Source organism: Nipponia nippon, unplaced genomic scaffold (assembly GCF_047370975.1).
Source record: "Nipponia nippon isolate SJK-2023a ecotype South Korea unplaced genomic scaffold, ASM4737097v1 scaffold_3, whole genome shotgun sequence".
Lineage (NCBI taxonomy): Eukaryota > Metazoa > Chordata > Aves > Pelecaniformes > Threskiornithidae > Nipponia > Nipponia nippon.
Window position 1 is genome coordinate 127,298,195 of NW_028262347.1, and position 23,585 is coordinate 127,321,779.

Consider the following 23,585-nt stretch of genomic DNA (forward strand, 5'->3'; position numbering starts at 1 on the left):
AAAGGGAGCGTGGAAGCGATTGTTTTAAGGCGGCAAATGAAGCAGCCGAAGGAGGCGAGCGGCCCCTCCAGCCTCCCGAGTCTCGCGCGCTGCAGGCGGCCAAGCGCGGGCGCCGCGCGTGCTGGCGGGAGCGGCAGGGAGCGCGGAGCTGCGCTGCCGTCCAGAGCAGCGAGGGAACTGGCAGGGCTCTACGGCCGTCTGGTGCGGCCAGCTGAGGGGCCGCCGTGCCCCTTTGCTTTCCCTGTTTCACGTCTCGTTCCTTTGCACGCCGCAGGGCAGGGCGGTAAGTAACATGGCGCAGCGTCTTGTTTAAGCGGCAAGCCCTGCGCGGGAAGCCCGGTGCGTGTGCAGGATGAGCAGAGGGCGGGCACCGCAGCAGAGCCCGAGGGGCGCCAGCGTATCGCTCGCTCGCAGATCGCGCGCTTGCCCGTGGTCTGCTCGCATGCACCGCTTCCTGATAATCGTAGCTGCCCCTCTGACGCAAAGCAGCTTTCAGTGCCTTGAGGATGCCATCGGTGTCGCTTTCATTTTCTTTTTTTTTTCTTTTTTTTTTTTTTACTAAAATCTCTCCAGGGTCTGTTGACTCGCTGGTGTCACTCTCCCACCCCTGATGCCACATGCAGATGAATCCAGCACTCCCGGGGGCTTTTTCTGGGGGCAAAAAAGCCGAGGCAAGGCAAAGGTATTGACCAGGTTCCCTGTGCTGCGTCCCCCGGCTGGGTGCTGGGGTGGGGGGCGCGGAGAGAAAGGGCCAGCAGCCGCTGCAAGCTGTCAAGTGCAGAGGACTGAAATGCTCGAGCCGCTTGGGTGCTTTTTGGTGGCGAGGCGATGGCTGTGGCTGCGTGGGCTGTGAGCGGGAGCAGGGGCAGAGAAGGGCGAGGCTTGTGACACCCCCCGCCCCCCCGTAAGGCGGCGGCGGCGGCGGCGGCGGCTGCGGCTGCGGGCGGCCCCAGGCGGGCCGGGGGGCGAGTCCTTTCTCCCCGCGGGGCGCGGTCGGAGCGCCGGGCTTGGTGTGGTGCTGCCGCCTGGCGGCCAAAAGCGGGTACTGCAGGGCGGGAGCCGCGCAGGGGCGGTGGCGTCCCCGTGGTCGCCGGTGCCGGTGGCCGGTAACGGGCATGCGACAGCGCGGTGGCCGCGGGGTGCTGCCGCCGCAGCCGTTGCTGCCTCCCGGTAAGGAAGCGCCGCTCTCGCCGCACGGGAGGCGCTTGCCGCTGCTAGCACTGCCGCGTCCGCCTCCGCTGCAGCCCCGCCCCGCCGAATGCCCCGGTCCTGGTGTGGAGCGGCCCCGCCCCTAGCGCCGGGCCCCGCCCCTGGATGCCCGCGGGCAGGGGAAGGGCACCACCCCTAGCGACAGGCCCCGCCCCTGGAGACCACGCCTGCGCACTGTGTTGGGGTGGAGCTTAGCCGCGGGGGGGCGGAGCCTAGCGGTGGTAAGGCGGAGCTTTGCCGTGCGAGGGCGGAGCTTCACTGGCGCATGCGTGCTGTCTCGGGGGCGGAGCCTTGCCGAGGGGGGGCGGTGCTTTGCGCTGAAGGGCGGGGCTTTGCCGCGGGTGGGCGGAGCTTGCCGTGTGAGGGCGGAGCTTAACCGGCGCATGCGCGCTGTCTTGGGGCGGAGTTTTGCCGTGGGGGCGGAGCTTTGATGTGAAAGGCGGAGCTTTGCCGCGCATGCGCGCTGCCTCGGGGGCGGAGCTTTGCCGCGGGGGGGGCGGAGCCTTGCCAGGTGAGGGCGGAGCTTGACCAGCGCATGCGCGATGCGTCGGGGGCGGAGCCTTGCCGCGGGGGGGGCGGAGCTTTGCCGGGTGAGGGCGGAGCTTTGCCGGGTGAGGGCGGAGCTTGACCAGGGCATGCGCGATGCGTCGGGGGCGGAGCCTTGCCGCGGGGGGGCGGAGCTTTGCCGTGGGAGGGCGGAGGTTTGCTGTGAAGGGCGGAGCTTTGTCTGCGCATGCGCGCTGTCTCAGGGGCGGAGCTTTGCTGCGGGGGGGCGGAGCTTTGCCGTGGGAGGGCGGAGGTTTGCTGTGAAGGGCGGAGCTTTGTCTGCGCATGCGCGCTGTCTCAGGGGCGGAGCTTTGCTGCGGGGGGCGGAGCTTTGCCATGGGAGGGTGGAGCTTTGCCGAGGGGGCGGAGCTTCACCGGCGCATGCGTGCTGTGTGCAGGGCAGAGCTTGGCTGCAGAGGGCGGGGTTTTCCGCTGGGAGGGCGGAGCTTCGCCAGCGCCTGCGAGGTGCATCGGGGGCGGGCATCGCGCCGTGGGTGGAGCTTCCCCCCGCGGAGGGGCCAGCGGGAGCCCGGCTGCGGCTGCAGGCAGGGAGGAGGTGAGCGGGGAAAGTCCCGAGAAGGGCGGCGGTGCCTGGGGGGGAGCGGCCGGGCCGGCGGGAGGCACGGAGCGGGGAGGGTGCGGTGCCGTGTGGGAGCCGGGCGGGTGGGGCTTCCCGGGGCCGGGCGGCGGGGGGCGCCGCGCCGCTCCGGGGCCGGGCGGCGGGGGGCGCCGCGCCGCTCCGGGGCCGGGCGGCGGGGGGCGCCGCGCCGAGCTGAGCCGCGCTGGTTCGATGCTGGGCGGGCGCCGCGCCGGTGCGGGCCGGGCGGCGGGGCAGCGCCGAGCCGCGCCGGGGCCGGGCGGCGGGGCAGCGCCGAGCCGCGCCGGGGCCGGGCGGCGGGAGAGCGTCGCGCCGAGCCGCGCCGGTCCGGGGCCGGGCGCCGGGGGGCCGCCGCGCCGATCTGAGCCGCACTGATTCGATGCTGGGCAGGCGCCGCGCCGGTCCGGGGCCGGGCGGCGGAGAGGCGCCGCACCGAGCCCCGCCGGGGCCGGGCGGCGGGGGAGCGCCGCGCCGAGCCGCGTCGGTCCGGGGCCGGGCGGGGGGGGAGCCGCGCCGGTCCGGGGCCGGGCGGCGGGGAGCGCCGCGCCGCGCCGGGGCCGGGCGGCGGGGGAGCGCCGCGCCGCTCCGGGGCCGGGCGGCGGGGGGCGCCGCGCCGAGCCGCGCCGCTCCGGGGCCGGGCGGCGGGGGGGCGCCGCGCCGAGCCGCGCCGCTCCGGGGCCGGGCGGCGGGGGGGCGCCGCGCCGAGCCGCGCCGGGGTTGGGCAGCGGGGGAGCGCCGCGCCGAGCCGCGCCGCTCCGGGGCGGGGGGGGGGCGCCGCCCGAGCCGCGCCGCTCCGGGGCGGGGGGTGCCGCGCCGAGCCGCGCCGCTCCGGGGCGGGGGGGTGCCGCGCCGAGCCGCGCCGCTCCGGGGCCGGGCGGGCGCCGCGCCGCGCCGGTCCGGGGCCGGGCGGCGGGGGGGCGCCGCGCCGCGTCGGCGCCGGGCGGGGGCGGGCAGCCGGAGGTGTTGGCGGGGGCTGCCCGGAGCCGCGCTGGGGGCTCGGCGGGGCTTCCACGTGCGGCGGCGGCGGGGGGAACGGTGTCCCCGCAGGGTCCCAAAGCACGGAGGGTTGCGTCTCGCGGCATCCGGGGCTTTTGGTCGGTCACGTTGGTTCCCCGGGGCATGCCGGGAGGTGTAGTTTCTAGGGCCGTGGCTGCCGGGCAAACCGCTTCCTTTTTTGCCTCTTCCTTTCCCTTGCCTGCGGGGGAGCGGCGGGCCGGCGGGAGGCACGGAGCGGGGAGGGTTCGGTGCCGTGTGGGAGCCGGGCGGGCGGGGCTTCCCGGAGCCGCGTCGGGTCGGGGCCGGTGGCGAGGTGAGCCCGGAGTTGGGCGGGCGCCGCGCCGGTGCGGGGCGGGGGGCCCCGCGCCGAGCCGCGCCGCTCCGCTCCGGGGCCGGGCGGCGGGGGGAGCCGCGCTGGGGGCTCGGCGGGGCTTCCACGTGCGGCGGTGGCGCGGTGAACGGTGTCCCCGCAGGATCCCAAAGCACGGAGGGCTGCGTCCCCTGGCATCCGGGGCTTTTGGTCGGCCACGTTGGTTCCCCGGGGCATGCCGGGAGGTGTAGTTTCTAGGGCCGTGGCTGCCGGACAAACCGCTTCCTTTTTTGCCTCCTCCTTTCCCAGCGTCACCTTCTGCGTCCCGGGAAGAAAATCCCGCGTGGGTGATTCCGCTCGGCGCTCAGGTAATCGCGTGTCTGGGGCTGCGGGAGCGGGGAGAAACCCTTGCCGGGTCAAGGACGCTCCAGGGGCGCCACATCAAAGCCAGAGGAAAGGCAAAGCCGCTGCCCGTGCAGAAAAGCCGATGACAAATTGCAGCTGAGAGAGCGCGCCGCGTTCCTGCAGTGCTCCCTTGGCAGTTTCGGCTGTTTGCCTTCCGGGCAAAAGAACAGACTTTCCTCTAGGAGAAATGAAGAGCTGCCTGTTCCCTTCTTTAGGGTCCGGTGTTTCTCTTCTGGTCGGTCGTGCTACTTTGATGGGCGAGCTGGAACTAGCCTGTTGTTTTGATACGCAGAACTAAATTGTTAGTAACATGCGGGGTCAGTAGAGTTCATTTTGGAGCACCTAGGTGCCAGTGGAAACGTAAGGAATGAAACGCGATGGAAACCGATCTTTAAACTTTAGTTTTCCTTGGTTTTTCTTTGCCATCAGAGCGTCGATGGCACGGTGGCCTGTGGCTCGGTGCACGTTCTGTTCCGTGGAGCCTTCGGTCTAGGACTTTGAAGTAACAAAGTTTGTCCTTCCAGAAAAGGGCTAGTCGCTCCTAGGATTGAGGTGTGGGCTTGGAGAGTCTCTTAAGCACGTGCCTAGAATTAAAGCCGAATTTCACTTCCTGTTGCTGCTGTTTGTCTTCACTTTCATTCCTTTCGCCACTGCTCCATCGTGAGCGGGAGCTCTGAATCATCCCTTTTTTTCAGTCTCGCACACGTTTTTTTACCCAAGGAGGTGCTACGTTTAGAAGTTAAGGAGTTTTCTCACAAACGCGTCGGTCGATGCAATTGCGTTGTGATTGTTAAAACCCCCAAAATAACACCGGTCTTACAGATCTGGCCTATTTCTTCTGAACACGGATTCGTCGCGTGCAAATCGGGATACAGATCGTCTGCGCTTCCTGCTCTGTGGAGGACACTGTGCTGAGACAGGGGTGAGCTCCCAAAGGAAAAAAAATACAAGGTCATGGGGTTTTTTTGTTTGTATTTGGGGGAGGGGGGGGGGGGTGGTTAAAAGAAAAAAAAAAAAAAGAGTGGAATGTTGACTGGTGGCAGCCTGCAGAGCTTTTTGCTGCCCGGCCTCTCCTTTTCCTCTCTTGAAGTCCTCTTTCGTGGCTGTAATTGTCGTTTGGAGAAGTTCGGAAGAGCAGTTCAGGGACTTGCCTGGGCCCGTGTGCTAGTAATACCAGGAAGGGAAACGCTTGAACCGGTAGCAAAGAAGTTGGCTCCAAGTAGAGGTTCTGAAGGAAGAACAACGATAACAGGAAGCAAATAGCAAGTTACCAAAAAATGGGCGCGTGTCAAACGCCTCCGAGTTTTATTGCCGAATGTTGTTTGGCAATATGTTCCAAAGGGCTATTTTTTCCTTCGCTCGGCTGTAGCCTTCGCAAGACTTCACAAAACCGGGCAGCTTGGGACTCCTCCCCAGCTTTATGCTACAGGTTTTTTTCCTCTCTCAGCAGAGTGTCAGCTGCCGCCGTTTCACCGTGGTCGCCCTTTCTTCTGCCGTGAAAGCGCAAGACGGACGGAAAGGCTGCGTAGCGGTCTGCGAGTACAAGGTACGTCCGCGATGCGTGTCCGCGTTTTTCCTAAGGCGCTTGGAGCATGGACTTCAAAGTTAACGTCAAGAATGCGCCAGCTCTCCTTCCTTCTGTAGTTTTTCTAGGAACTATTTTAACGCAGATCCTAAAAGGAAAAGAAGGTCTGCGCTGGAGCGTGTTCTGCCTGTGCAAAGCCGACTTCCCTCCGTTTATTTTGCCTTCCTGAAAGCGCAATCTTCTGTTTCTGTGCGCTTACTAGGAAATGATATCGGGAAAATAGTTGCGTCCTAAAAGAGGAAAGACGCCGTTTGTAAGAGTTCAGGCGTTCAGAAGAAACAGGCTTTGTTTTCGTCATAGAAGCTGTGTGCTTTTTCAGTCAATAAGTTTTGAAAATATCTTAGAGTAGTCCTTGAAAAGCTTACTGAGATACTAGCGTCCGTACTAAAAGCGATCCAGGTCCAAGGAGAGACGTGGACAAAAGAGGAGGAATCGGCCTCGAAAATTCGTGTGTGTGATCAAAAACGTTCAAAACTGTAAATACGGGTGTGAGGCATTGCAGTAGAGAAAAATCTCTCGCCTTTATATATATATATATATATATATATATATATAAAAAAATAATATTCATATGTATATATACAGTATTCATATATATATATATATATATAAAAAGAAGGATTTCCAAATACAAACCTATATCTGCTGTATTATATAAATGATTCAAAAATAATTTTCTGTCTTTTTCCATTTTTTCCGTCTCCGTTTTAGTTCACCGATGCGGGTTTTTAAATCACTTCCTGATGTCCTGTTTTTTAATTTTCCCAATTATTTCTTGTCTTTCCTTAGTGCCCTTGCTTTTTAAAATTTTGTTTCTGCATCTCTGTTTTAGTGCACTGTCCCTAATGCTGATTGCTTTTTAAGTTTTCTTTCTATGCCTCCTTTTATTCCGTTCACTGTCTTTATTTTGAATGATTTCTTGTCTTTCCTTAGCACTGTCGCTTTTAAAAATTTCTGTCTATGTCTGCATTGTAGTTCAATGTTGCTACTTTGTACTGCTTTCCTCTCTTAATCCTTTGGCTTTTAAAATTTCTACTTGCATCTTGTTTGCTGTCATTAACTTTTAATTATTCTTTCTTGTTTTTCCTTAGTGCCATCACTTTTTAAATCTTCTTTTCCATCTCCATTTTAGTTCACCAATGGGATTTTAAAATTTTTTCCTTATTTCCTTAATCACCATTGCTTTTAAAAGTTTGTCTGTTTTTATACCATTTCCTGTCTTTATTTTGATGTATTTATCTTTAATTATTTTTTTGTCTTTCCTTAGTGCCCTACCTTTTAAAATTTTCTTTCCACAGCTCTCTCTTAGTTTGTTTTCTTCTTCTTTTAGTTTTCTTTCTATGCCTACTTTTGTCCTGTTCACTGTCTTTATTATTTAATGATTTCTTGTCTTTCCTTAGTGCCTTTGCTTTTTAAAATGTCTATTTATGTCTGTGTTGTAGTTAGCTGTCACTATTTTTTAGTGCTTTCCTTTCTTAATCTTAATATTTGGGTTTTCCTTTTTTCCTTTCTTAATCTTGATCATTGGTTTTTAAAATTTTCTACTCTTATCTCCTTTGCTGTCATGAGATGTTAATTATTTTTTCTTGTTTTTCATTACTGCCATTGCTTTTACAATTTTTTAATTCTACATCTCTCTTTTAGTTCACAGTTTCGATTCATTTTTTCCTTATTTTCCTTATAGTTTGCCATCGCCGTTTTTTCATTTGCTCAATATGGCTTTAATCTCCATTGCTTTTAAATTTTCTGTCTCCTTTTATCCCCTTTGCTGTCTTTATTGTGCTCTAGTTAATTATTTCTTGTCTTTCCTTGGGGCCCTCCCGTTTTAAATTTTCTTGCTCTGCCTTTCGTTTGCTGTCCCTAGTTTTTAGTTCCCTCCCCTTCTTTTCCCTAATGCTCATGGCTTTGCAAATTTTCTTTCTCTGCCCACTTTTCTCCTGTTCACCATCTGTAGTTTTGAATGATTTCTTGTATTTCCTTAGTGCATTTTTTTTTTTTTTATTTCTGCATTGTAGTTCACTGCTGCTATTTTTTAGTTCTTTCCTTTCTCCGTCCTTTGGCTTTTAAAATGTTCTACTTTTATCCCGTTTGCTGCTGTTAGTTTTTGATTGTCCTTTCTTGTCTTTCCTTAGTGCTACCGCTTTTTAGATTTTCTTTCATCATCTCCATTGTAGTTCAGTGATGCTATTTTTGAATGTTATCCTTATTTCCTTAATCACAGTTTCTTTTAAAGTTTTCTGTCTCCTTTTGTTCCAGTAGCTGTCATTATTTCCCTGTATTTATGTTTTAATTATTTCTTGTCTTTCCATAGTGCCCTCACTTTTTAAATTTTCCTTCTCCATCTCTTTAAGTTCACTGCCACTATTTTTTAATTTTTCCATTTATTTCTCTAATCCCTGTTACTTTTTAAAATTTTCTTTTATGCCGTTCCCAGTCTTTATTATGCTGTTCTTTTAATTACTTCTTGCCTTTCTTTAATTCCTTTGCTTTTTAGATGTTCTATTTTAATCTGTTCTAGCCTGCTGTCTCTATGTTTTAATTTTTCCCTTATCGCCCCCTTTGAAAATGTTCTTTCTATGCTTACTTTTCTTACTTTTGATGCCTTTATTTTTTAATTATTTCTTTTCTTTCTACATCTCGGTTTTAGTTCAGTCCCTATTTTTAAATTTTTCCATTTTATTTCCCTAATCCCCCTTGCTTTTCAGATTTTTCTACTTTTACCTCGTTCACTGTCTTTATGTTGCTGTCTTGTCTTTTAATAATTTCTTGTCTTTGGTTAGTGCCCTTGCTTTTTAGAGTTTCTTTCTGCATTTATTTTAGTTCACTGTCCCTATTTCATAATTTTTCCCTTTGTTTCCCTAATTCCCCTCTGCTTATTAAATCTTCTTTCTATGCCTACTTTTATTACCTTTGAATTTTTTTAATAATTTCTTGTCTTAGTGCCGTCACTTTAAAAATTTTATTTTTACATCTCTGTTTTAGTTTGCTCTCCTTTATCTCATAATTTTCCCTTTATTTCCCTAATCCCTGTCGCTTTTAAAATTGTCTACGTTTATTCCCTTTGCAGTCTTTATTTTGCTGTCTTGTCTTTTCATAATTTCTTGTCTGTCCTTAGTGCCCTCGCTTTTTCAATGTTCTTTCTCCATCTCTGAGTTTGCTGTCCCTATTTTTCAATTTTTCCCCTTTATTCCCCTAGCTCCCCTCTGCTTATTAAATGTTCTTTCTATGCCCACTTTTATTCCCTTTGCTGTTGTTTAAAAAATTATTTCTTTTTCTTTCATTCGTGCCGTTGCTTTTTAAATTTTCTTTCCACATCTGTTTTAGTTCGCTGTCCCTATCTTTTAATTTTTCCCTTTATTTCCCTCATACCCATCACTTTTAAAACGTTCTTTCCCTGTCTACATTTTTCCCTTCGATGTCTTTATTTTTAATTATTTCCTTAGTGCCTTTGATTTTCAATTTTCTTCCTATGTCCCCGTTTCAGTTCAGTGCCCCTACTTTTAAATTTTTTCCTCTATTTCCCTAAACTCTGTTGCTTTAAAAATTTTCTACCTTTATTCCGTTCACTGTCATTATTTTTTAATTATTTCTCATCTTTCCTTAGCGCGGTCGCTTTTTACAATTTCTGTCTCTCTGCATTTGTTTGGTTCGCTGTTGCTATTTCTTTAATTCTTTCCTGTCTTAGTACCTCGGCTTTAAAATTTTTGTTTCTATGTCTACTTTTATCTCGTTTGCTGCCTCTGTGTTTAATTTTCTTTCTGTTTGTCCTCTACCCAGTTGCTTTTGAAATTTTCTTTCTACATCTACTTTGATCAAGCTCCCTATCCTTACTTTTTAATAGTTTTCGGTCTGTTGTGTACCCCGTTGCTTTTAAAATTTACTTTGTATGCGTCTCTCTCTTTGTCCCCCTTTCTTTATTTGGTAGTTTTTTCTTGTCTTTCCTAAGAGACGTGGCTTTTATTTTTCCGATGTCTAATTTTATCCCATCCAATGCGCTTATTTGTTAATGCTTTCCTGTCTGTCCTCCAGCCTGTGCTTCACTTCATCTCTTTTCTTCGTATGTCTCTCTTTAGATTGCCATCTCTATTTTTTTCATTTTCCCCTCTCTTTATCCCTCGGCTTTTAAAATTTTGTTTCCATATGTAATCTGGTTTGCTGTCCCTGTTTTTAGTTCTTTGCTGACTGTGCTGTACCTCTTGGCATTTTCAAGTTTCCTTCTAGGTCTACTTTTATCAAGGTCCCTATCCCTGTTTTTTAATTCTTTCCTGTCCCATCCTTTTTGAATTTTTCTCTCTCTCATCTTTTACGCAGTTTGCTCTCCCTGTTTTTAATTTTTTCTGGTTTTCCTTACCCTGTCGCTTTTACAATTTTCTTTTTATGTCTCCATTTATCTAGTTCCCTTTCCTTTATTCTTAATACTTTCCTGTCACGTACCATGTTGCTTTTAACGTCTTATTTCTATGTCTCCATTTATCTAGTTCCCTGTCCCATTTTTCTTTCCTGTGTTTCCTGTAGTCCATTGTTTTTTATTTTCCCTTTCAAATCTCCCTCTACATAGCTCCCTTTAACAATTTTTTACATTTCCTGCCTCTCTGTCCTGTTCCCTTTCTATTTCTCGCTCTGTCTTACATTCTCTAATTTTTAATTCTTGCCTATGTTTGTTGCTTTTTAATTTCTATTTCTATGACTGCCTCTATCCAACTTCCTGTCACTTTTTTTTAATTCTTTTTGCTTTTTCCCCCTTTTGTACTTCCCTCGATCCGCCCCGCCCCGCCGCTGCCTGCGTGTCTCTTATTCTCTCTGTCCCTCTCTGCTGTTCCTGTTGTCCCGCTCGGTCCCTTCTGTCTCTCTCCCCTGCCCCCTGTTGCTCCCTGTTCCTGTGGGATCTCCCCATCCTCCTCCTCGCTGCACTCCATTTCTCTCTCTCTCAACACCCTTGTGCGGTTCCCCGTCCCTCTCTTGTTCCCAGTATCCCGTTTTCTGGCTCCCTGTCCTACCCCTCTTCTCTACCTCCCTCCATCCTTCCTTCTGCTTTCCTCGTCCCTCTTTTCCCTCTGTCCCGCTGCCTTTGGGCACCGAGCCTCGTAACCAGCTCGTTGCTGGGATTTCTGATGGGCGTGAAGGAACAAACATTTGCTGCCTCCTTTGTGACCCCAGATGTGTTTCCAGCCCCTGGCCTCTGGGTGAGCGGCTGCGGTTGGGTCCAGGGGACGCAGTGATGTGCTGTGGGGCTGGGGTGATGGCCTCAGTTCCTGATGGGTTCCAGCTAGGGCAGCCCAGGTGGGACCCATGAAGCGAAGACGGGGCTGGGCCAAGTAGCTGGCACAGTGCTGCGGTTTGGATTGAGGACGAGAACAATGTTGGTAACGCACTGACGTTTTGTTTGTCGCTAAGTAGCGCTTACACCGCTCAAGGACCTTTCAGCTTCCCGTGCTCTGCCCGGTGCGCCAGAAGCTGGGAGGCGCCACAGCCAGCTCAGCTGACCCGCGCCGGCCGAAGCGCTGTTCCCTCCCGTGTGACGTCACGCTCGGTAGGGAAACGGGGGGTCGTTGGCCAGGAGTCAGCGATCGCTGCTCGGGGACGTGCTTGGCATCGGTCGGCGAGTGGTGAGCACCTGTAGAGTGAATCGCTTGCTTTGTATACTGTTATTGGTTTATTATTATTACTACTAGTACTATTACTACTATTCTGTTGTCTTTTCCTTCAATTGTTAAACTGTTCTTCCTTTAACCCACGAGTGTTCTGACTTCCACCCTTCCAATTTTCTCCCCCGTAGCGGCTGTGTGGTGCTTAGCTGCTGGCTGGGGTTAAACCACGACAAAAGCTTCTGTCTACTCGTATTCCGTTTGCCGTTTCCCTTTTTTAATTCTTCCTTGTCTCTATTAGTACCTTTGCTTCTTCAATTGTCTTCCTACGTCTCTCTTTTAGTTCACTGTCCCCGGTTTTCATTTTTTTCTCTTTGTTGCCCTAATTCCCGTCATTATTGAAGTTTTTTGCTTTTATCCCGTTCCCTGTCTTTAGTTTTCAAGGAGTTGTTCTCTTTCCTTAGGGTCCTCCCTTTTAACAGCCTCGGAGGGGGCGTAGCTTCCCGCTGAGGAGCGGCTGGAGGAGGCGAGGTGGTTGTCAGCCGGGTCGTCATTTAATAGTAAAGTATGAAATGGCATGTTGGTTAATCATTTCCCGTTTGGTTCTGTGGGAGCTGTGCTGGCTGCCTTGAGAATCGGCCGAGAAGTTGAGGTGAGCTGGGTGGTAGAGGGGAGGCACACGGGGCTGGCTATTTCACCCGAGCGCCACGGGAACTTTGTGTCTCCTGGCATCCTAGGCGCACCGAGCGACAGCCGGAGCATCTTTCTTGAGAACAGGCGTGGAGCAGGGGAGCAGAGCGGTGCGGTGCTTTTGAGGAGGAGGGTGTCGCAGAAGCGGTTGGCAGTAACCAGACCGATGCTGAATACCAGCACTGTGTTTTAGTTTGTTAGTGTGCTGTGGGTTTTTGGGTTGGGAGGTTTTGGGGTTTTTTGTTTTTTGTTTTTTTGGTTTTTTTTGAGATGATGAAGAGGAACTGAGTGAGTGCAGGAATGTTCTAGTTAGGTGTGTGGGGGTTTTCTTTTTTTCTTTTTTGAGGGTGGATTCAGATCCCTGGCCCTCTGAAAGCTCAGTTGCGGGGTGAGGGCTGAGGAGGTATCAAGGATAGGAATTGCAGGGAGGGGTTATAAAGTTGGTGTCGGGGAGAGGCCTGTCCAGGAGCAGTCTCCTTTGGGAAGGGAAAAGGACCGGGTTACTGTTCTTAGCACGCTGCTGACGTTGGCTGGGCAGGGCGGTTCCATCCTGTGTCTGTGTGTTCTGCTTTTGCGTAGTCTGTCTTCTGTGTCTCGTACCCTGGCTTTCTCGGGTCTTGATGTTTCCGTAGCTCTTGGTGATCATGGGGCCCCTCGGTAAGCCTCCCGAGGGTCTCGAACGCGTCGCCTCATCGGCATGGCGTTTCTTGAGCCCTGCTTATCTTGCCGTCGTAGCTTAAAGCGCGGACGTGTCCGGGAAGCGTCGCGTTACAGATGTTTCTGAGGGATCGTCTGTTGTGTGCTTTTTTCAGTCAGTAAGTTTTGAAAATATCTTAGAGTAGTACTTGAAAAGCTTACTGAGATACTAGCGTCCGTACTAAAAGCGATCCAGGTCCAAGGAGAGACGTGGACAAAAGAGGAGGAATCGGCGTCGCTTTCCCGAGAAGCATTGCCAGCCTTGTAAGTAGCGACAGCGAGTCCTGACGTGGTTTTGGTGAGTTACTGCTTCGGCAGCGTCCTTTTTCCTTAACCTACAGCGTGTGGTTTCTTACTTCAGTTGGAAAGAGATTTTCCAGAATGGAAGTCTTTCTCATTCAAAGAAGTTGTGTTTTATGAACTCCCCATCAGAGTGGGGATCTTCAGAGATGATGCGCTTGGCAGTAGAAGTCAGCAGCAGCGAGACTTTCCGCTCTCTTAAAAAAAAAAAAAAGAAAAAAAAAAAAAAAGAAAGAAAAGTCCGTTTGCTTCCAAAGACCCGAGCACAGCACGTCTTCCGGAAGTTGATGGCATCGCTGGTTCTCAGGTGCAACAGCCGAGATGTCATCAACACGCGTTCCTCTGCGTGCTTCGGTGCAGCCAAAAGCGTTAGCAAATCTGCCGGTCCTTTCTGGTAGCCTTAGGCATTGCAGCCCCGGGGATTGGATTCCGCCCGCAAAGTAAAACCGTATGGGGGATCTCTTCTCTCACTGATTTTTCTACCCTAGATGTAACTTTAGGAAAAAAAAAGTTAAAATTGTCTATACAAACTGCCTTGCATTGTTTCACCTGCAACTGCCAACTAGCTGTGGCGTTGTTTCAACTTTAACTGCCAACTAGCTGTGGCGTACAATTGCTTAGGTGTATTTGAGCCGTTAGGTATTTGTTCTAAACGTTGACCAGGAGAGGCAACTGAACGTTACGGGTTTCCCCCCCCCCCCGCTCGTTTGACGGAGTGCTCTGAAGTACTTTTCTTTCTGTCTGGCTTTCAAGGGTGCGTTTCCCTGGCAGTTCAGTAGCATCTCTCTCGGGCAGCGCGGCTGGCCAGATGTCGCTCCTAATGACGTAAGGCGCAAAAAACCCCTGGTCAAATGATAACTGCGTATCTTGGAGACAGATAATCTGCTGGTATCGATTCACAGCTGTGCAAGTTAAATTAATGCAAAAGGAAAATCCAGCCCTTCTCCAGTAGAAGTATTTTTATTGGATGTCTGTAAGCACACGCACAGCTTTTTTAGTATGAAGCGAATTGCTGCGATTTGTCCTCTGGTTTTCCTTTTACCCTCGAAAGCGTTACGCTTCGCTTCCAGCTTTATCGACCGAGCCAGCAAGACGCGCAGGAGCGTGAGGGCCGTAGCTGTTGCGGCGGATCTGTAAGCGTAGATTCTGATTGCGGTACGCCCTTGTCCTGCAGCCTCGCAGGGTTGTCTCCCTGCAGCCGTGCCGTAAGGAAGGGGTGAGACGTTTTCCAACGCCGGCAAGAGCGCGTACTTTTACGCGAAGAACGTGTTTGGAATCGTACCGGTTAGTCTTCATGCTGATTGGAAGCGTTCAGGTCGCTCTAGCTTTTAAAGGACGTCTTGTGTTTTGAGCTGACCTGCTTACCTCGAATCCTCCTTGAGCTCAACTGCTCTCCCCTCCCTTGCTCTGACTGAATTCCTCTACTCGCTGCTGTGCTATTTTTTTCACATGCGGAAATATCGCTTGGGATTTCTGTTTTTCAGGTGTCTCGTTGCAGGCGTCTCGTGATGCTCGCTAGGTCCCCCCCGGCCCAGGTTGGCCTGCCGGTCGTGAAGCGTCCCGAGGGTAAGGGGCCGGCCCCGTGCCTGGAGGCTCCTGGCTCTGTCTCCGGCGGGTGCCCCGCGGGTGCGTCAGCGAGGGCTGTCTGGTGGGGAGAGTGCCGGGCCAAGAGGGAGCGGGGAGGTTCGCTGCCCCGGGGAGCCCGTCCCAGCGCGGGAACGGAGGGGGAGCACGGCAGAGCCGAGCCTGAGCGAGAGGTGCGTCACCGTCCCCTGGCAGGCTCCCCCCGGGGCGTGGGGCACCCGCCGGCTTGCGGGACAGGGGCTGGGGGGGGCTGCCCGCATTTTATTTCTCTGGCGGAGCTCCCCTTTTCGGGGGGGCGCCTACATATGTAAACGGCATTATTAAAGTAGCGAGCTGCCGGTGGGGGCTGTTTTCCTTGTTTTGTGCCTTTTTTGGGGGGGGTGATGAAAAAGTGTTGGAGGGGCCTGGGGGGTGATGATGTCATTTGGGGCACCCCAACGTCCCTGGGGGCGGGGGGTGTGATGATGAAACAGAGGAGCAGGTGAGTGGGGGATGAAGGTGTCACGGGGAGGTTCCCCCCCAGAGGAGGGGGGGTCACAGCCCCAAAATGCCTGAAAACTCGTGTGTGTGTGTGTGTGTGTGTGTGTGTGTGATTAAAAATGTTAAAAACTGGAAATACGGGTGCGAGGCATTGCAGTAGAGGAAAATCTCTCGCCTTTATATATATATATATTGAAAAATAATATTCATTTCTATATATAGAGAGAGAGAAAAGGATTTCAAAATACAAACCTGTACCTGCTACGTTCTAGAAATTATTAAAAAATCTAAATGGAGATAGATAGGGTTTTAAAATAAAAAAGAACTTGTCTATATGTGAAGAAATAAAGGAGTTTAAAATGCAAAAAGAGATGATGTAGATGAAGGAATTTAAAACAGAAGAAAGTCTGGATAGGTAGAGGTATCTACGCTTACCGTGTGTCACCGAGTAAGCCAAAGTAGGTTGTCTGTGTAATGGAAGTAAAGGTTCTATGGAAGTGTAAACAGATAACTAAGTCTAAATAGACAGAATTGTAAGTAGATACCGAAGTCTAAGATACCAAAGTGTCAAAATATCCAAGTCCAAGAGCAAAGTATCCAAGAGCAACACGGTTTGGGGCTCCCAGGAAAGCCGAATCCGCCTGGATTTGTGCAGCTGGAAAGCAAGCGCGCGCGCACACACCCACACCCCCCCCCCTACATTTTAACGCAGAAAACCAAAAATGACCCATTGTTATGATGTGGAAAAGCGCCGGAAAACCCCAGAACTGAATAGTTTTGAAAAGCAGAAACCCCCAAGTTTTGTATGATGTAAAAGAAAAAACAAAAAAGAACAACAACAAAAAAACAAGCCAACAAACCAAAAAACCCAAACGCAAAACCCGCACCAATTTGGGCCAAATTTGGGGTGAACCGCTGGCAGTTTGAGGGGCATTGCTGGGGATTATCTGGCGTGGATTCCTTCTCCGGAGCGGACTATCCGTTGCGGCTTATCCCAGGTGAGTTATCTGCTGTGGATTATGCCGGGCGGACCCCCTGGTGTAGGTCATCCCCACCCGTGTCCCCCCGTGCACCTTTCTACCCACACACAGCCGCTGTCCGTCCGTGTCCGTCTCCGCCCCCCGTCCTCCTCTGCCTGTCTCTGCGCCCTCCCAAGTGCTCTCCACCCAAACGTCCCCCCACACAAGGTTTTTCCCCCCGTGCGGGTTTTTTTTCCCCGTGACGTGCCCCCCGCGTCCCCTGCCCTCCGGTCTCGTGCCCCCGCTCCCCCCTCCCATAGCTCCTTTGCTTCTGGACCCCCAGCTCCGCACGGGACACGGGCAGCCTGGGGAGCTTTGCCCCGAGCCATTCCTTTCCCCTCTGGGCAGCAGCGGTTCTGCCGCTGCTACAGGCAGGCGCTTTCTGGACGGGCGAGGGGCTGGGACGACCGGAGGCTGCTGCACGCTCCAGTCCGACTGAGACGCTGTTCCCGGGGGACCTGGCGCAGGGAAAGGCGAGGGACTCTCCGCGCTGCCGGTGACTCTTCAGAAGGGAACCGCGCTCTGGTTTTAGCGGCAGAAGGTGTCGGTCAGGCAGCCGCGTAGCACCGTGCTGAGCGATGTGGCAGGCGCCTGGCTTGGTGGAGTCCAGGCGTGTTTCTCGCCTCGCGGTCTCGATGCCCAACCAAGCAGGGGGTTCAGGTTCCCAAAGCCTTTGGGCGTGGGAGCAAGATGACAGCTAGGTGTCTAGCAGCACAGGATTTCAGCCGTGTTGCTTGCTGCAAATGGCTTGCAGGCCAGGAGATGTGGAGAGGGGTCTGAAATGAAGAAAGGGAGCGTGGAAGCGATTGTTTTAAGGCGGCAAATGAAGCAGCCGAAGGAGGCGAGCGGCCCCTCCAGCCTCCCGAGTCTCGCGCGCTGCAGGCGGCCAAGCGCGGGCGCCGCGCGTGCTGGCGGGAGCGGCAGGGAGCGCGGAGCTGCGCTGCCGTCCAGAGCAGCGAGGGAACTGGCAGGGCTCTACGGCCGTCTGGTGCGGCCAGCTGAGGGGCCGCCGTGCCCCTTTGCTTTCCCTGTTTCACGTCTCGTTCCTTTGCACGCCGCAGGGCAGGGCGGTAAGTAACATGGCGCAGCGTCTTGTTTAAGCGGCAAGCCCTGCGCGGGAAGCCCGGTGCGTGTGCAGGATGAGCAGAGGGCGGGCACCGCAGCAGAGCCCGAGGGGCGCCAGCGTATCGCTCGCTCGCAGATCGCGCGCTTGCCCGTGGTCTGCTCGCATGCACCGCTTCCTGATAATCGTAGCTGCCCCTCTGACGCAAAGCAGCTTTCAGTGCCTTGAGGATGCCATCGGTGTCGCTTTCATTTTCTTTTTTTTTTCTTTTTTTTTTTTTTTTTACTAAAATCTCTCCAGGGTCTGTTGACTCGCTGGTGTCACTCTCCCACCCCTGATGCCACATGCAGATGAATCCAGCACTCCCGGGGGCTTTTTCTGGGGGCAAAAAAGCCGAGGCAAGGCAAAGGTATTGACCAGGTTCCCTGTGCTGCGTCCCCCGGCTGGGTGCTGGGGTGGGGGGCGCGGAGAGAAAGGGCCAGCAGCCGCTGCAAGCTGTCAAGTGCAGAGGACTGAAATGCTCGAGCCGCTTGGGTGCTTTTTGGTGGCGAGGCGATGGCTGTGGCTGCGTGGGCTGTGAGCGGGAGCAGGGGCAGAGAAGGGCGAGGCTTGTGACACCCCCCGCCCCCCGTAAGGCGGCGGCGGCGGCGGCGGCGGCTGCGGCTGCGGGCGGCCCCAGGCGGGCCGGGGGGCGAGTCCTTTCTCCCCGCGGGGCGCGGTCGGAGCGCCGGGCTTGGTGTGGTGCTGCCGCCTGGCGGCCAAAAGCGGGTACTGCAGGGCGGGAGCCGCGCAGGGGCGGTGGCGTCCCCGTGGTCGCCGGTGCCGGTGGCCGGTAACGGGCATGCGACAGCGCGGTGGCCGCGGGGTGCTGCCGCCGCAGCCGTTGCTGCCTCCCGGTAAGGAAGCGCCGCTCTCGCCGCACGGGAGGCGCTTGCCGCTGCTAGCACTGCCGCGTCCGCCTCCGCTGCAGCCCCGCCCCGCGGCGTCCGCCTCCGCTGCAGCCCCGCCCCGCCGAATGCCCCGGTCCTGGTGTGGAGCGGCCCCGCCCCTAGCGCCGGGCCCCGCCCCTGGATGCCCGCGGGCAGGGGAAGGGCACCACCCCTAGCGACAGGCCCCGCCCCTGGAGACCACGCCTGCGCACTGTGTTGGGGTGGAGCTTAGCCGCGGGGGGGCGGAGCCTAGCGGTGGTAAGGCGGAGCTTTGCCGTGCGAGGGCGGAGCTTCACTGGCGCATGCGTGCTGTCTCGGGGGCGGAGCCTTGCCGAGGGGGGGCGGTGCTTTGCGCTGAAGGGCGGGGCTTTGCCGCGGGTGGGCGGAGCTTGCCGTGTGAGGGCGGAGCTTAACCGGCGCATGCGCGCTGTCTTGGGGCGGAGTTTTGCCGTGGGGGCGGAGCTTTGATGTGAAAGGCGGAGCTTTGCCGCGCATGCGCGCTGCCTCGGGGGCGGAGCTTTGCCGCGGGGGGGCGGAGCCTTGCCAGGTGAGGGCGGAGCTTTGCCGGGTGAGGGCGGAGCTTGACCAGCGCATGCGCGATGCGTCGGGGGCGGAGCCTTGCCGCGGGGGGGGGGCGGAGCTTTGCCGGGTGAGGGCGGAGCTTTGCCGGGTGAGGGCGGAGCTTGACCAGGGCATGCGCGATGCGTCGGGGGCGGAGCCTTGCCGCGGGGGGGCGGAGCTTTGCCGTGGGAGGGCGGAGGTTTGCTGTGAAGGGCGGAGCTTTGTCTGCGCATGCGCGCTGTCTCAGGGGCGGAGCTTTGCTGCGGGGGGCGGAGCTTTGCCGTGGGAGGGCGGAGGTTTGCTGTGAAGGGCGGAGCTTTGTCTGCGCATGCGCGCTGTCTCAGGGGCGGAGCTTTGCTGCGGGGGGCGGAGCTTTGCCATGGGAGGGTGGAGCTTTGCCGAGGGGGCGGAGCTTCACCGGCGCATGCGTGCTGTGTGCAGGGCAGAGCTTGGCTGCAGAGGGCGGGGTTTTCCGCTGGGAGGGCGGAGCTTCGCCAGCGCCTGCGAGGTGCATCGGGGGCGGGCATCGCGCCGTGGGTGGAGCTTCCCCCCGCGGAGGGGCCAGCGGGAGCCCGGCTGCGGCTGCAGGCAGGGAGGAGGTGAGCGGGGAAAGTCCCGAGAAGGGCGGCGGTGCCTGGGGGGGAGCGGCCGGGCCGGCGGGAGGCACGGAGCGGGGAGGGTGCGGTGCCGTGTGGGAGCCGGGCGGGTGGGGCTTCCCGGGGCCGGGCGGCGCGGGGGCGCCGCGCCGCTCCGGGGCCGGGCGGCGGGGGGCGCCGCGCCGCTCCGGGGCCGGGCGGCGGGGGGCGCCGCGCCGAGCTGAGCCGCGCTGGTTCGATGCTGGGCGGGCGCCGCGCCGGTGCGGGCCGGGCGGCGGGGCAGCGCCGAGCCGCGCCGGGGCCGGGCGGCGGGAGAGGGTCGCGCCGAGCCGAGCCGCGCCGGGGCCGGGCGGCGGGAGAGCGCCGCGCCGAGCCGCGCCGGTCCGGGGCCGGGCGCCGGGGGGCCGCCGCGCCGATCTGAGCCGCACTGATTCGATGCTGGGCAGGCGCCGCGCCGGTCCGGGGCCGGGCGGCGGAGAGGCGCCGCACCGAGCCCCGCCGGGGCCGGGCGGCGGGGGAGCGCCGCGCCGAGCCGCGTCGGTCCGGGGCCGGGCGGGGGGGGGAGCCGCGCCGGTCCGGGGCCGGGCGGGGGGGGGGCGCCGCGCCGCGCCGGGGCCGGGCGGCGGGGGGGAGCGCCGCGCCGAGCCGCGCCGCTCCGGGGCCGGGCGGCGGGGGGGCGCCGCGCCGAGCCGCGCCGCTCCGGGGCCGGGCGGCGGGGGGCGCCGCGCCGAGCCGCGCCGCTCCGGGGCCGGGCGGCGGGGGGGGCGCCGCGCCGAGCCGCGCCGCTCCGGGGCCGGGCGGCGGGGGAGCGCCGCGCCGAGCCGCGCCGGGGGTTGGGCGGCGGGGGAGCGCCGCGCCGAGCCGCGCCGCTCCGGGGCGGGGGGTGCCGCGCCGAGCCGCGCCGCTCCGGGGCGGGGGGTGCCGCGCCGAGCCGCGCCGCTCCGGGGCGGGGGGGTGCCGCGCCGAGCCGCGCCGCTCCGGGGCCGGGCGGGCGCCGCGCCGCGCCGGTCCGGGGCCGGGCGGCGGGGGGGCGCCGCGCCGCGTCGGCGCCGGGCGGGGGCGGGCAGCCGGAGGTGTTGGCGGGGGCTGCCCGGAGCCGCGCTGGGGGCTCGGCGGGGCTTCCACGTGCGGCGGCGGCGGGGGGAACGGTGTCCCCGCAGGGTCCCAAAGCACGGAGGGTTGCGTCTCGCGGCATCCGGGGCTTTTGGTCGGTCACGTTGGTTCCCCGGGGCATGCCGGGAGGTGTAGTTTCTAGGGCCGTGGCTGCCGGGCAAACCGCTTCCTTTTTTGCCTCTTCCTTTCCCTTGCCTGCGGGGGAGCGGCGGGCCGGCGGGAGGCACGGAGCGGGGAGGGTTCGGTGCCGTGTGGGAGCCGGGCGGGCGGGGCTTCCCGGAGCCGGGCGAGCGTCGGGTCGGGGCCGGTGGCGAGGTGAGCCGGGAGTTGGGCGGGCGCCGCGCCGGTGCGGGGCGGGGGGCCCCGCGCCGAGCCGCGCCGCTCCGCTCCGGGGCCGGGCGGCGGGGGGAGCCGCGCTGGGGGCTCGGCGGGGCTTCCACGTGCGGCGGTGGCGCGGTGAACGGTGTCCCCGCAGGATCCCAAAGCACGGAGGGCTGCGTCCCCTGGCATCCGGGGCTTTTGGTCGGCCACGTTGGTTCCCCGGGGCATGCCGGGAGGTGTAGTTTCTAGGGCCGTGGCTGCCGGACAAACCGCTTCCTTTTTTGCCTCCTCCTTTCCCAGCGTCACCTTCTGCGTCCCGGGAAGAAAATCCCGCGTGGGTGATTCCGCTCGGCGCTCAGGTAATCGCGTGTCTGGGGCTGCGGGAGCGGGGAGAAACCCTTGCCGGGTCAAGGACGCTCCAGGGGCGCCACATCAAAGCCAGAGGAAAGGCAAAGCCGCTGCCCGTGCAGAAAAGCCGATGACAAATTGCAGCTGAGAGAGCGCGCCGCGTTCCTGCAGTGCTCCCTTGGCAGTTTCGGCTGTTTGCCTTCCGGGCAAAAGAACAGACTTTCCTCTAGGAGAAATGAAGAGCTGCCTGTTCCCTTCTTTAGGGTCCGGTGTTTCTCTTCTGGTCGGTCGTGCTACTTTGATGGGCGAGCTGGAACTAGCCTGTTGTTTTGATACGCAGAACTAAATTGTTAGTAACATGCGGGGTCAGTAGAGTTCATTTTGGAGCACCTAGGTGCCAGTGGAAACGTAAGGAATGAAACGCGATGGAAACCGATCTTTAAACTTTAGTTTTCCTTGGTTTTTCTTTGCCATCAGAGCGTCGATGGCATGGTGGCCTGTGGCTCGGTGCACGTTCTGTTCCGTGGAGCCTTCGGTCTAGGACTTTGAAGTAACAAAGTTTGTCCTTCCAGAAAAGGGCTAGTCGCTCCTAGGATTGAGGTGTGGGCTTGGAGAGTCTCTTAAGCACGTGCCTAGAATTAAAGCCGAATTTCACTTCCTGTTGCTGCTGTTTGTCTTCACTTTCATTCCTTTCGCCACTGCTCCATCGTGAGCGGGAGCTCTGAATCATCCCTTTTTTTCAGTCTCGCACACGTTTTTTTACCCAAGGAGGTGCTACGTTTAGAAGTTAAGGAGTTTTCTCACAAACGCGTCGGTCGATGCAATTGCGTTGTGATTGTTAAAACCCCCAAAATAACACCGGTCTTACAGATCTGGCCTATTTCTTCTGAACACGGATTCGTCGCGTGCAAATCGGGATACAGATCGTCTGCGCTTCCTGCTCTGTGGAGGACACTGTGCTGAGACAGGGGTGAGCTCCCAAAGGAAAAAAAATACAAGGTCATGGGGTTTTTTTGTTTGTATTTGGGGGCGGGGGGGGGGTGTATTTAAAAGAAAAAAAAAAAAAAAAAAGAGTGGAATGTTGACTGGTGGCAGCCTGCAGAGCTTTTTTGCTGCCCGGCCTCTCCTTTTCCTCTCTTGAAGTCCTCTTTCGTGGCTGTAATTGTCGTTTGGAGAAGTTCGGAAGAGCAGTTCAGGGACTTGCCTGGGCCCGTGTGCTAGTAATACCAGGAAGGGAAACGCTTGAACCGGTAGCAAAGAAGTTGGCTCCAAGTAGAGGTTCTGAAGGAAGAACAACGATAACAGGAAGCAAATAGCAAGTTACCAAAAAATGGGCGCGTGTCAAACGCCTCCGAGTTTTATTGCCGAATGTTGTTTGGCAATATGTTCCAAAGGGCTATTTTTTCCTTCGCTCGGCTGTAGCCTTCGCAAGACTTCACAAAACCGGGCAGCTTGGGACTCCTCCCCAGCTTTATGCTACAGGTTTTTTTTCCTCTCTCAGCAGAGTGTCAGCTGCCGCCGTTTCACCGTGGTCGCCCTTTCTTCTGCCGTGAAAGCGCAAGACGGACGGAAAGGCTGCGTAGCGGTCTGGGAGTACAAGGTACGTCCGCGATGCGTGTCCGCGTTTTTCCTAAGGCGCTTGGAGCATGGACTTCAAAGTTAACGTCAAGAATGCGCCAGCTCTCCTTCCTTCTGTAGTTTTTCTAGGAACTATTTTAACGCAGATCCTAAAAGGAAAAGAAGGTCTGCGCTGGAGCGTGTTCTGCCTGTGCAAAGCCGACTTCCCTCCGTTTATTTTGCCTTCCTGAAAGCGCAATCTTCTGTTTCTGTGCGCTTACTAGGAAATGATATCGGGAAAATAGTTGCGTCCTAAAAGAGGAAAGACGCCGTTTGTAAGAGTTCAGGCGTTCAGAAGAAACAGGCTTTGTTTTCGTCATAGAAGCTGTGTGCTTTTTCAGTCAATAAGTTTTGAAAATATCTTAGAGTAGTCCTTGAAAAGCTTACTGAGATACTAGCGTCCGTACTAAAAGCGATCCAGGTCCAAGGAGAGACGTGGACAAAAGAGGAGGAATCGGCCTCGAAAATTCGTGTGTGTGATCAAAAACGTTCAAAACTGTAAATACGGGTGTGAGGCATTGCAGTAGAGAAAAATCTCTCGCCTTTATATATATATATATATATATATATATATATAAAAAAATAATATTCATATGTATATATACAGTATTCATATATATATATATATATATATAAAAAGAAGGATTTCCAAATACAAACCTATATCTGCTGTATTATATAAATGATTCAAAAATAATTTTCTGTCTTTTTCCATTTTTTCCGTCTCCGTTTTAGTTCACCGATGCGGGTTTTTAAATCACTTCCTGATGTCCTGTTTTTTAATTTTCCCAATTATTTCTTGTCTTTCCTTAGTGCCCTTGCTTTTTAAAATTTTGTTTCTGCATCTCTGTTTTAGTGCACTGTCCCTAATGCTGATTGCTTTTTAAGTTTTCTTTCTATGCCTCCTTTTATTCCGTTCACTGTCTTTATTTTGAATGATTTCTTGTCTTTCCTTAGCACTGTCGCTTTTAAAAATTTCTGTCTATGTCTGCATTGTAGTTCAATGTTGCTACTTTGTACTGCTTTCCTCTCTT

At 56.0% G+C, this 23,585-nt stretch overlaps 2 long non-coding RNA genes across 4 annotated transcripts; both read left to right on the forward strand.

Moving 5' to 3' along the window:
* The first annotated feature begins 2,094 nt into the window (after positions 1-2,094).
* LOC148054910 (uncharacterized) lies at positions 2,095-6,268 on the forward strand. The gene is made up of 3 exons (XR_015706829.1): positions 2,095-2,311; positions 4,887-4,986; positions 5,515-6,268. It is a non-coding gene; the product is annotated as an uncharacterized LOC148054910 (long non-coding RNA).
* Positions 6,269-18,946: 12,678 nt separating this feature from the next.
* On the forward strand, positions 18,947-23,088 carry LOC148054911 (uncharacterized). Of its 3 annotated transcripts, XR_015706628.1 has the most exons (5): positions 18,947-19,155; positions 20,887-20,945; positions 21,805-21,904; positions 22,439-22,534; positions 22,633-23,088. It is a non-coding gene; the product is annotated as an uncharacterized LOC148054911 (long non-coding RNA). The 3 variants fall into 3 exon arrangements; XR_015706629.1 differs by lacking the exon at positions 20,887-20,945 and having other exon boundaries at positions 22,436-22,534; XR_015706627.1 differs by lacking the exon at positions 20,887-20,945.
* The last annotated feature ends 497 nt before the right edge of the window (positions 23,089-23,585 follow it).